This window comes from Gobio gobio (genome assembly GCF_949357685.1).
Source record: "Gobio gobio genome assembly, chromosome: 5".
In the NCBI taxonomy this organism is placed as follows: domain Eukaryota; kingdom Metazoa; phylum Chordata; class Actinopteri; order Cypriniformes; family Gobionidae; genus Gobio; species Gobio gobio.
In genome coordinates this window covers 28589066-28601613 of record NC_137101.1, presented here as the reverse complement: position 1 = coordinate 28601613, position 12548 = coordinate 28589066, and the positions used below count along the sequence as shown (strand labels likewise).

Below are 12548 nucleotides of genomic sequence, written 5' to 3'. Positions count from 1 at the left end.
GTGTCAGTGTACGGTACGGAGCAGCTGCTGCAGGGCTCAGCTGTCAATCAAGACGTGAAACTCCGTTTTTGACTTCCTTTGATGCATGTGTATTGATGAACGCAGAATCACAGAGGATAGAGCAAAACTAAACAAGAACAAGAATTTTTCAAGAGAAATGGTGGAAGATTTCGATATAAGAGAAGAGGGGCTTGAGTTTGTTGCCCAGAACTATCCACGAGAGGCGTCAAAGCTTGCGATTCTCCAAAACATCGCGTCAGGGGTTACTCTTTTAGCGCAAGTTGACTTGCTACTGCTGACCGCCGGAAACTATTTATTTTAGTCTATAAAGTTTAAAAAAAAATAAAAAATTCTTACACTAACGCGCCACTTCCCTTCAGAAGGCTTTTATTAACCCCCCAGAGCCGTGTGGAGTAGTTATATGATGGATAGATGGATAGAATATTAATTCACCGGCATTATAAAGCTTTGAAGAGCCAGGACTTTTGAAATATAACTGATTTTATTAATGAAAGTAATGCAATTAGTAGCCAGTAATTTGCTGTAAAATCACAGCAGAATTTTTACAGCGCAGAGCATTCAACTCTGAAAGAGATCTGGGATTTAGGACTTACATGAGTGGGGGTGTCTGTACTTTTATCTACTTTTGTTTTATAATAAATATTCAATCAACCATCACAAACTATGAATCATTTTAAAGCTAAAACACTCAAGATTCATGTTCTGAACTTGTTTTTGCAATAAATACACCAGAGAGGAAAGGGTTAAATTAAATGCTAAAGGACAGGAAATTTAAACATTAGCATAATAAACGCAGTACTCATCTTTCATCTCCTATCATTCAGATCACATCGGACGAAACCAATAAACAGCAGCATAAATGTCCGTGTAAGGGTCCACTCTTCAAAATGCATCCCACTTTTTAATCCAAAACAAAGAAAAAATAGGGGAAAAAACTAAAAATCATCCTTTGTTTGCATGAGCTTTTTGAGTTAGAGTAATCAATCATGTCCATTTTCAATGAAATATTGATTCTAATCTGTTTCTGGTGATATCCCCTGCAAGCTTAGAATCTTCCAGTATCATTAAGCCCTCCCTTGTCTCTCTCCTTCAATCACAGGCTTTCTGATGAGTCATCATATACAGGAAGCGCATTAATGGCTCGCGAGCTGTCAATCATTTCACCCATGTTTTAGTTGGATAAAGGCAGTCAATGCCTAGCCATAGTGATGGATAGACATAGTAACCAATCAAAAGTCGTCATCTTGCGCAATTTTTTGTCAACAGAAACTGCTGCACAGGCAGATGCCTTCATTCACATTCACAAACTGGCAGGCACTTCTCAGTTTACGCAGACACCGGATAGGAGCACACAGACACCGGATAGGAGCGTGCAGACTCTATGACAGACTGTATTCTATAAATAGTTGCTTTAGTTTTTCAGTAACTGTATATCCATTATAATTAGCAGTTTACTGCACATTTATTTGAATGAAAAACTACTCTTTACAATTACAAATGTTCTGAAATAAATGGCCTTTTTGAAAGGACGCCTAGACTTTTCTTGACTTAAAAGAAAATTAAAATTAAATTCTCATGCATTTTCCCCTAAGTGAATTACAATTTAAAAAAACGTGAGTCACTTACATGTATATTTGACCTTGTTTTATACTCTGTTCCTATACTACTTTGAGTTATTATGACTCTTGGGTAAAAACATTTCAAGTGTCTAGTTTAAAATAAGACCAGATCTATGAATATAGAGCATAGGGTTTAAGAGCTGTAGAGATTTTTATTTGGGTATGTCATTTTCCGAAAATTCTCAAAAATAGGGGCGCCGATTAAGAGGTTATGAAATTAAATTAAAAATTAATTAAATAGCTGTCTATGGAGGGGCCTGAGAGCTCTCGGATTTCATAATTTTTTTTATTTGTGTTCTGGAGATTCTTATGGGTTGGGAACGACATAAGGGTGAGTAATTAATGACATAATTTTCACTTTTTGGTGAACTAACCCTTTAATAAACCTTTCTATTCATATCACAGTCAATTTTGTTTTTGTTGGATAAAATTAGTTATTGTTTACAGACCCTTGTTCTGGACAGAGGAGACAGTGTATTTATCCTCACTGCTGTTTGGTAAATGCCAGGCTGAACCCTAATTGGCAGGTGCATTTGGCACGATGCTATTTGCCGAGACGGTCTGTCTGTTTGGTTCCGCCGTGGGTCCGTGCGGACCGTTGCATGCAGCCCGGCATCTGCAAACCTCACCCTGAGTGATATCATGGACTCACAGATGCGTGCTGACATTTCCCCCCTGCAGCAGGAGTAGCTCCGAGCCAACGGTGGAAATGTCAACCCCTACATGGGCCACGCGGAATTAAATCATTTAAAAGTCTGTCAGTGCAAAGCATAGTATCTGCAAGGAAAGTGACTCCAGAGTGAAGCCACACTGCAAAAAGTTATGTCCTTAATTAGTATTTTTAGTTTGTTTTACAAAAATATCTTAACATCTTCAAAGTCAACATGAAACTGAAGTCACAATAGTCTTTTCTTCCCTATTGTGATGTACTAGCCGAGTGAAATGGCTAGGAATTGAATTCAATTAGGAATTGATTAGATCATTGTTGTTTGTTGAGTGACAAATTGTCCCGCCCATCCACCAGTAAAAACATCATCAGAGAAGAGATGTCAATTTGCACGGATAAAAATTCCATTAAAAATACATTTTGATTTCATGGTGATTTTAAAACAAGATATATTTATTTGAAGAAAAAAAATATTGTTAGATAATAAAGGGATAGTTCACCCAAAAATTTAAATTAGCCCATGATTTACTCAGCCTCAAGATTGGTTTATATGACATTCTTCTTTCAGACGCTTATTCAAGCTTTATAATGGTAGTGAATGGAAGCCTAAAATTTTAAAACCAAAAAAGTGCATCTATCCATTATAAAAGTAATCCACACGGCACCAGAGGGATAATAAAGGCCTTCTGAAGTGAATTGGTGGGTATATATATATATATATATATATATATATATATATATATATATATATATATATATATATATATATATATATATATATATATATATATATATATATATATATATATATATATATATATATATATAATTTTTAAGTAATTTCATGAAGGTTGTAAAATCTTTTAAACAAGAAAAAAATATATATAGGCTACTATTTCTAAAACAAGTCTTAATTTCTTACACAGTTCTTTAGTTTTTAATTTATTTGGTTTTAAGAATGTTTAGGGGAAAAAGTAAAAATATATATATTATTAAATGATTCTTGGTGATTATTTTTTTCTGCAGTGCAGTCTAATGCTTAAAGTCCTCATGAAATCAAAATCGATCTTATTTACTTTGTTAGCCCACATTACAGGCCTTAGGGTGAACAATTAATCTGTGCAAGTTAATACACATAAAAAAATTGTTTGCCGTGGTAATCTTTAATCAAAAATCTGACAAGTAACTTCCGGTCTTGAATGGCGTTCCCTTTCCGATGACGACTATGTGACGGCTTGGGTTTGAATATCCTTGAATAACCATGAGCGTGATATGGAGAGGAGGAGCGCTGAAGTGAAACCCTGCCCTCTATTCAATATTCTGTTTCGCTTGGAAATACGTCACAGCACTGAAATAAAATCAGTTGCAACTTCCGGTTCACTGGGACTTTAAGATGCTGACTACTTTACAGCTATATCCTGGATCAATTTACATGTAGTAATTCAATAGCAGCACCCTGCGGTAATGTTAGAGGAGCTATATGATCCCTGTTATAGGCTTGGTAGAACTGAAATTGTTTTAAAGCAGTCTGTTATTATTAAAGGAAAGTAATAATGTCTAGTTTGCAGAAGTTCCCTGTGGCATAAACAGTTTTTGTGTTATTAAAGTCAGAAAAACAACATATGCACCATTCATTCACCTATGTAGACCGAAATTTTTATACACATCCTATTCATAAGATTGAATTTACTTTTTAACCCTGGTCCAATATTTTTTTTTCCATATAGTTATTTTAAAAATTTTAAAAACAGCATTCAAATTAGGGCTGTCACGATATTAGTTTTTTCACATCACGGTTATTGTGGCCAAAAAAAATCACGATTAGATTAGATTAGATTAGATTAGATTAGATTCAACTTTATTGTCATTACACAAGTACAAGTACAAGGCAACGAAATGCAGTCGATATCGATATATCGCGATATCTATAGAAACCTTGGGGGGAAAAGTTATCAAATTGTTTTTTACTTCGTTTATTTAGTTTTTCTTTTTTACCCAACAAACATAATTGGGTACTAATACTCTGTTACTAATAAATCTTCTTTGAAGCTCCCTATGAAATAACAAGAGAGAACATATTGTCAAGATCAACAGTATGATGAATAAATATTAACATAAATGTTATTGGCCATGACTTGCAAATACAAATACAAGAATAGACATTATGTAAATAGACATTAATTAATTAAAAAAACTGAGATGTGCTGCACTGATGGAAACAACACAAGCCCATGCTACCACGACCGTCAAGACCATCAGACGCAGAGGTGTAGTACTCAAAAATGTTACTCAAGTGAAAGTACAAGTACTGAATTAAATTTTTACTCAATTAAAAGTAAAAGTATCTGGCCAGAATCATACTTGAGTAAAAGTAAAAAAGTACCACATTAAAATTGTACTTGAGTATTAAAAAAGTAAAAGTAGCAGCAAGAATGAAAACTAGAGATTCTTCTTTAAGCTTTTAATCTCTAAAAACATGATGTGAATGTACCACATACAAGGTTTTATCCTGCTTTAGAACTGTTTGAATTTAATGGTATTTAATTATCAAACTACTACCTAATGCCAGTATGCAACATGCTGCTCAAAGTTGTAAAACCCCGGACTTAACTTAAAGGGATAGTTCCCCCAAAAATGGAAATTTGATGTTTATCTGCTTATCTCCAGGGCATCCAAGATGTAGGTGTCTTTGTTTCTTCAATAGAACACAAATGAAGATTTTTAACTCCAACAGTTGCAGTCTGTCAGTCGTATAATGCATGTGAATGGAAACAAAATCTATGAGCTGGTGTGTGGTGGGCATTCTGGCGCAATATGGCTGCTGTCGCATCATCCAGGGGGATGCTGCACATTGGTGTTGGTTGAGGAGATTTCCCCCTTCTATATGTAAAGCGATTTGAGTACCCAAAAAAGCGCTATATAAATGTAACAAATTACTATCATTATTATTATGTACATTGACCACACTCACCGGAAGTGATGGCGCGCTGAACGGGTGTCGGACAGAGATTGTTTTTGAGGTAAAAATATTATACAAATACTGTTCGGCTTCTCGCACAAACCGATCATTTCATGTCTTAGGACATCAATGTGTTGTCACGAGCTGCAGAGTTTAATATGGATTTGTCTGTGCAGGTTTTTTTTCTCTCATAGATGATGCTAGTAGTCATGTACCATTGCATGCATTATATGACTGACTGCAACGGTTGGAGTTAAAAATCTTAATTTGTGTTCTACTGAAGAAACAAAGACACCTACATGTAAGCAGATAAACATCACATTTTCATTTTTGGGTGAACTATCCCTTTAAGCAGAAGCTGATTTTCAAAATTGTGAGTGTCAAGCGTCTTTTGGGGCTGAAAAGCTATTTTGCAGTGCTGAAAAGCCTCTCACTCTAATTTCCAGGGCTGCATTTCCCAAAACCATCGTAATGGTTGAACCAACAATGGCAAAACCAACATTTGCCACCAATGGTCTTTACGATCAACTTAGGCTTACGATGGTTTTGGGAAACGCAGCCCAGGTCAAGGTGCTGCATTGTGGTAATTGATGCGACATGACGTCACTTCCAAAGGACCAATTAACATGTCTGACCAATTTCATGGAATGTGGCAGAATAAATACATTTAAATTAAACTGGGCATCAGCGCAATTCAATTGGTTTGGTAATAGCAAAGGAAAATAGAATGATCTCCAAAAAAGAAGTACTTTTTGACTGTAAATAAAATTGTAAGGAGTAAAAAGCACTTTTTTTTCTTAAAAAAATGTAATTAAGTAAAAGTTAAAGTATTGATTTTTAATTGTACTCAAGTAAAGTAAAAATCCCCAAAAATAATACTTAAGTACAGTAATCAAGTAAAATTACTCAAGTACTTGGCACCTCTGGTCAGACGTGCTCTGCCTGGTGTTTAGAGTCCGCGCCAGCAGCAGCAGCAGCAGCAGCAGCGAGCGTTCCTTCAGCGCAGCTGCAAGAGTTAAGGCCTTTTTACACCTGTTCACTTCATTCACATAACATTGTGAAGGGATCAGGAGTAAATGTCTTCCGAGATTCTTTGGAGGCAGATTTAAATCCGATCACTCAGATCCACCGCTCCGACCACGCGCATCACGCGCTGCGCGTAGGGCACCACAAGAAAATGCATGAAAAACACGCAAACGGCTGCCAGTGAAACTGAAAGTAGCCTAAGTCTGAGATGCTCTTGCAGTGCTTAGGTCGCTCTTTCGCATATTGCGGCATTTGATCTTGAAATGAGCTGATGACAAATAAAATACAGCTCGAATATTTTGCTTTTGTTGACGTGAACTGAATTTGTATTGCCGGCGTGGGCACTGAATATCGGATTTATATTCATTTTGCGGAGAGGTGTAAGCTAAGACACCCTGCATGTTTTTTTATTTTTATTTTGTTTATTAGTTAAGATTGTATAGGCCGTTTCGTTCACAAGTGCCAATGCAAGCTGTGAGCTGCATCTGCCTCAGCTTGTCAAAAATGCGTTTTTACTGTGGTGGTGATAGTAAACATTTAAACTAACATTGTGATATGCTTGAAGTGTTTTATATCTATGGATTTTATTATAGGAAAGACAAGTCAAGAGTTGATTTGAGAGAATAAATTGATCAAAGTGGTTAACTCACTGTCGGCCATTGGCCGCTTGGTCAGCCTACTTTAAAAAACAAAAACTTTAATTTAACAAACAAATATTGCTCCAAACATTTTTTCTAAATTAACTTACTAAATAAACGAAAAAATATATAACTACTTTGACATTAAAAACAAAGCTGAACAATTTGTATGGCTGCAACATGTGTAGTAGGGAGGGAGAAAAAAATCACGGGCTCCAGTCGGACTTAGGACACCGGAGTATTTACGTGTCATGTTATCATATGACTCCTATTCATTTTCAATATTGTGGTTATCGCCAATACCGGTATATTGTGACACCCCTAATTCAAATCAAGCAATGATTAGAGAAAATGAATAAGGTATATATATATATATATATATATATATATATATATATATATATATATATATATATATATATATATATATATATATATATATATATATATATATATATATATAAATACACACACATTCATGTATATATTTAAGAAATATTTGCATCTATATACTGTATATACATTTATATAATATATAATATATATAAATACAGTATAAATGTTTTATATATAAAAATAATATTTTTTTCTTAAATATATACATGCTTGTGTGTGTATTTATATATAAATAATACTTATCAGAGTACACACACATATATTATGTTAACACAAACTTTTATTTTGGATGCGATTAATCAGCCCTAATATATATAATATATATATATATATATATATATATATATATATATATATATATATATATATATATATATATATATAATTGATCAAAGTGGTTAACTCACAGTCACATTAAGTCCGACTGGAGCCCGTGTTTTTTTTCTCCCTCCCTACTACACATGTTGCAGCCATACAAATTGTTCAGCTTTGTTTTTAATGTCAAAGTAGTTATATATTTTTTCGTTTATTTAGTAAGTTAATTTAGAAAAAAATGTTTGGAGCAATATTTGTTTGTTAAATTAAAGTTTTTGTTTTTTAAAGTAGGCTGACCAAGCGGCCAATGGCCGACAGTGAGTTAACCACTCACCGACTCTATACACAATGTGATTGGCCTGACCAGAGTTTATTTTTTCCAGCTCGCAAGCCAACGGAGAGTTGCTAGACTACCCTGGCTGCAAATTAGATTTTCTGCCACTAGGGTGTGTCTAGATTTCTAGGCTATTTATATATATATATATATATATATATATATATATATATATATATATATATATATATATATATATATATATATATATATATATATATATATATATATATATTATTTATATATATATATAGTGATACTCTATGTAAACAGGTATATGATTCCACAAATACAACATGATCCATCAATAAAAAATTGTATGGAGTAAGATTCTTTTTCTAGTCTACATTTTGACTTCCTTTGTTCTCTTTTCTTGCCCCTTGGGCAGACCATTTCTACCCCATGACCCCATGTCCATGCACATTTCACAGCTCAATTCACACATTACTGAGGTGTGAACAGCACACATTCACACGTCTCCTGTATTGCAGGGTGCAGACCTAAAGAACACATTTCCTGTGATTTATTATTACTTCCTGATATGTTTGGAATGAAGGCGCTAAGAGATGAGTTATGTGATTTAAAATTACCTTTACAAAAACATTTAGATCCAATAATTACACATTACCTCTATGTTCATTAACACTTATCTGTGACAAAACCATGTTTAGCAAACTCCCACTGTAACCTATTCTTAAAGAAACTAACTAACCAACCCAATTCTTGTTGTCAACATTATTTAAATGACATTGGGTGTTTTCCCTATAGGAATGTTTACCAGCTTATATTATTCCTACTGTATTTAATAGAAAAAAAATCTCACAGATCTTAGAATAGTTAATAAAATAAATAGGAATTTGAAAATAACCAGTAGTAATCAGATAATTCCATTTCTAAAAAAAACACTGGACTGCAAAAAAAAAAACTGCAAAAGTATGTACATAATGAAACAGTACAGTACAGTACAGTACAGTACAGTGCAGTACAGAACAGTAGAGTATATATGAAGAAATGTTATATTTTTGATTGGGGACCCTAGAAACATCAAAATATGAGCAAACACCAGGGGCCAGTTAACTTGTCAAGGGACAATCATTCTTAGCATCAAATTATACCAAACTACATTTTCATGTATGTGACTTAAAACAGTTATGAAACTTATAAGACTGGTCCCAGGCTAGACTCCCACTGAAAAAAAAAAAGATCTTTATAAATGTCTTTCATTTTGAATAATGCAGTATCTTATTCATATACAGTACATATTAATAAATGGTCCATCAATGTAGCTAATCAACTAAAAACACATTTTCTTATAATATTTTGTACACTGAAAAATTATATTTTGAACCAAAACAAAAAACCCTAATTTGTTACAGCCAAATATCAGTCTTTTTCAAATTATATTAATGGGTTGGTGTAATGATACAGAAGCAGGAACTATTGAATGTTGTTTTTAACAGGATTAGAACCCCGGTCTCCTGGACTCAGAGCTGATGTTCTTCCTGAGTGAGCTAACTCAAGGTTGAGGATTTTGAGACCCAAGTGCAGAGGAATAACAAAAATATCAAGGAGACGAGCGGTATAAACTCAAAGTAGCTTTTACTTTGTAGAATGATAAAGAAACAAAGTACAAACAAAAAAACTAGCATCAAAGCTTTCAATGGTCACAAAAAGGAAAACAAAACAAGCACAATGGCTCACAAAAGACTCACGGAATGCACTGGGATACACAGGTAGGTAGGCTCAAGACTGAACAAAAAACAATGACTGAAGGCAAACTTAAATAGGGCCCAACACAGGTGAGTATCATCAACACTGATCGTTAGGTACAACTGAGAGTCCTTGCCAATGGTTTCCCCCTGGCAACTGGGAGGAGGATTGCAGGCAAAAGACCTCCTGCGCCCCCTTGTGACTGGGAGCCATACCGCTGATCATGGCAGGAGTGTGACCCCTAGCGGTTGGAGGTAGTATTGCTGGGTAAAGTCTTACAGGAGCCCCCTCTTGATGAACGGCTCCTGACGTTCCTCTTAGTGCTGTTTGACTGTTGTCTGTGGAAGTCCCTGATGAGGTCCGGGTCCAGTATGTCTCTAGCTGGTACCCACGAGCGCTCTTCTGGACCATAGCCCTGCCAGTCGACCAAATACTGGACCCCTCCCCGTACTTTGCGCATGTTCAATAATCTTTGCACGGAGTAAACACGTTGCCCCTCCACCATCCGAGGAACTGGAGGTAGTCTACCTACAGGAGACAAAGGAGAGTAGATGACAGGTTTGAGGCATGAGACATGGAATGTGGGGTGTATGCGCATGGACCTGGGCAATAGGAGTCGGTAAGAAACCGGGTTTATTTTCTTGAGAACTTTGAAAGGTCCAATGTATTTAGGACCAAGTTTCCGTGACTCGAGGCGCAATGGCAGATTCCTAGTTGAAAGCCACACCCTCTGTCCAGGACGGAACGATGGACCTATCCGTCTACGTCGATTGGCCTGTTTCTGTTGTTCCTGGGACGACTTTAACAGGGCTGCCCGAGCTCTCCGCCAGATCCCCCGGCACCTCTGGACTAACTGGGCCGCTGCTGGAACCGGTGCTTGTACGTCCTGTTCAGAAAATAGAGAGGGAGGGAACCCAAACTGGCATTCAAATGGGGACATACCCAATGATGAGTGATGGAGAGTGTTATGGGCAAATTCCGCCCAGACCAGCTGGGAACTCCATGTGCTCGGGTTGTGCGAAACAAGACACCTGAGGGTCTTCTCAATCTCCTGGTTCACTCTCTCTGTCTGACCATTGGATTGGGGATGAAACCCTGAGGACAAGCTGATGGTGGAACCGATTAGACGTCCAAAAGCCTTCCAGAATCTTGAAGTAAACTGGGAACCCCGATCAGAGACCATATCCTGAGGAAAACCATGAATTCTAAAGACATGTTGCATGAGAAGTTCTGCTGTCTGGCCTGCTGTAGGAATTTTAGAGGTGGGAATGAGATGACATGCCTTAGAAAATCTGTCGACTACTACAAGAATCACTGTGTTACCTTGAGAGTTGGGTAGGCCATTAACAAAATCCATGGATATGTGGGACCAAGGTCGTCTCGGGATAGGGAGGGGATGTAGTTTACCTTGAGGGAGGGCTCTAGGTTCCTTATTCTGGGCGCAAGTGGAACATGCAGCAACAAATCTCCGGATATCAGTCCCCATGTTGGGCCACCAGAACTTAGATTGGATCCGCTTCAGGGTTCGAAGGACTCCGGGATGTCCAGATGAAGGTGCGGCATGACCCCACTGCAGTACTTTGGACCTGATGGTGTTTGGCACAAAGAGGAGACCCGATGGGCCATTACCTGGGTCAGGTTGGCGATGTTGAGCCTTTCGTACTGCCGTCTCCAAGTCCCACTGGATGCCTGCCAGCACTCTGGACCTTGGTATGATGGGTTCCGACCGGTCCTTTTCTCCCTGTGACTCGAACTGCCTTGACAGAGCATCGGGCTTTATATTCTTGGAACCGGGTCTGTAAGAGAGGACAAAGTCGAAACGGTTAAAGAAAAGGGCCCACCGAGCTTGGCGAGGATTCAACCTTTTGGCTCCCTGGATGTAGGTGAGGTTCTTGTGGTCTGTCCATATCAGAAATGGGTGTTTTGCCCCCTCCAACCAGTGCCTCCATTCCTCCAATGCCATCTTAACAGCCAGCAGCTCCCGATTCCCAATATCATAATTCTTCTCCGCTGCTGTCAGCCGACGTGAAAAGAAGGCACAAGGATGGAGTTTATTATCCCTAGTCACTCTCTGGGATAGAACGGCTCCCACACCAACATCTGATGCGTCCACCTCAACAATAAATGGTAACTCAGGATCTGGTAGAGTCAATGTGGGAGTTGAAGTAAATAGCCGTTTGAGTTGTTCAAATGACTGGTTAGCCTTCTCGGTCCACTGGAAGGGTGTGCCAGACTTCCTGGTGAGAGCTGTGAGAGGTTCTGCAATGGAACTGAAGCCTCGAATAAATCTCCTATAAAAGTTGGCAAAACCCAGGAAGCGTTGGACTTGTTTCAATGAATCAGGGCGAGGCCACTCCAGGACTGCACGAACCTTGCTGGGATCCATCTGCACACTGCCACATGAAAGGATGAAACCCAAGAAAGAGACAGTAGTGACATGAAACTCACTTTTCTCCAGCTTGACAAAGAGGTTGTTCATGAGCAGACGAGATAGAACTTGCCGAACGTGTTGAATGTGGTCTTCGTAACTCTGGGAAAATATTAAGATATCATCGAGATAAACAAACACACATTGGTTCAACATCTCTCTCAGGACATCATTAATAAGGGCTTGGAAGACGGCTGGGGCATTAGCTAGCCCGAAGGGCATTACCTGATACTCGTAATGCCCAGTAGGGGTGTTGAAAGCCGTCTTCCATTCATCCCCCTCCCGGATTCTCACCAGGTGGTACGCATTCCGGAGGTCCAACTTAGTGAAGATGGTAGCGCCCTGGAGGAGTTCGAAAGCTGTGGCCATCAGTGGCAGTGGATATCGATTCTTTACGGTGATGTTGTTTAGGCCACGATAGTCAATGCATGGCCG

At 37.7% G+C, this 12548-nt stretch overlaps 1 protein-coding gene across 1 annotated transcript in view; it reads right to left on the bottom strand.

Moving 5' to 3' along the window:
* tafa5a (TAFA chemokine like family member 5a) overlaps positions 1-12548 on the bottom strand; it is a 230963-nt gene that overhangs the window by 89073 nt on the left and 129342 nt on the right. The gene's annotated exons all lie outside the window — the stretch shown is intronic.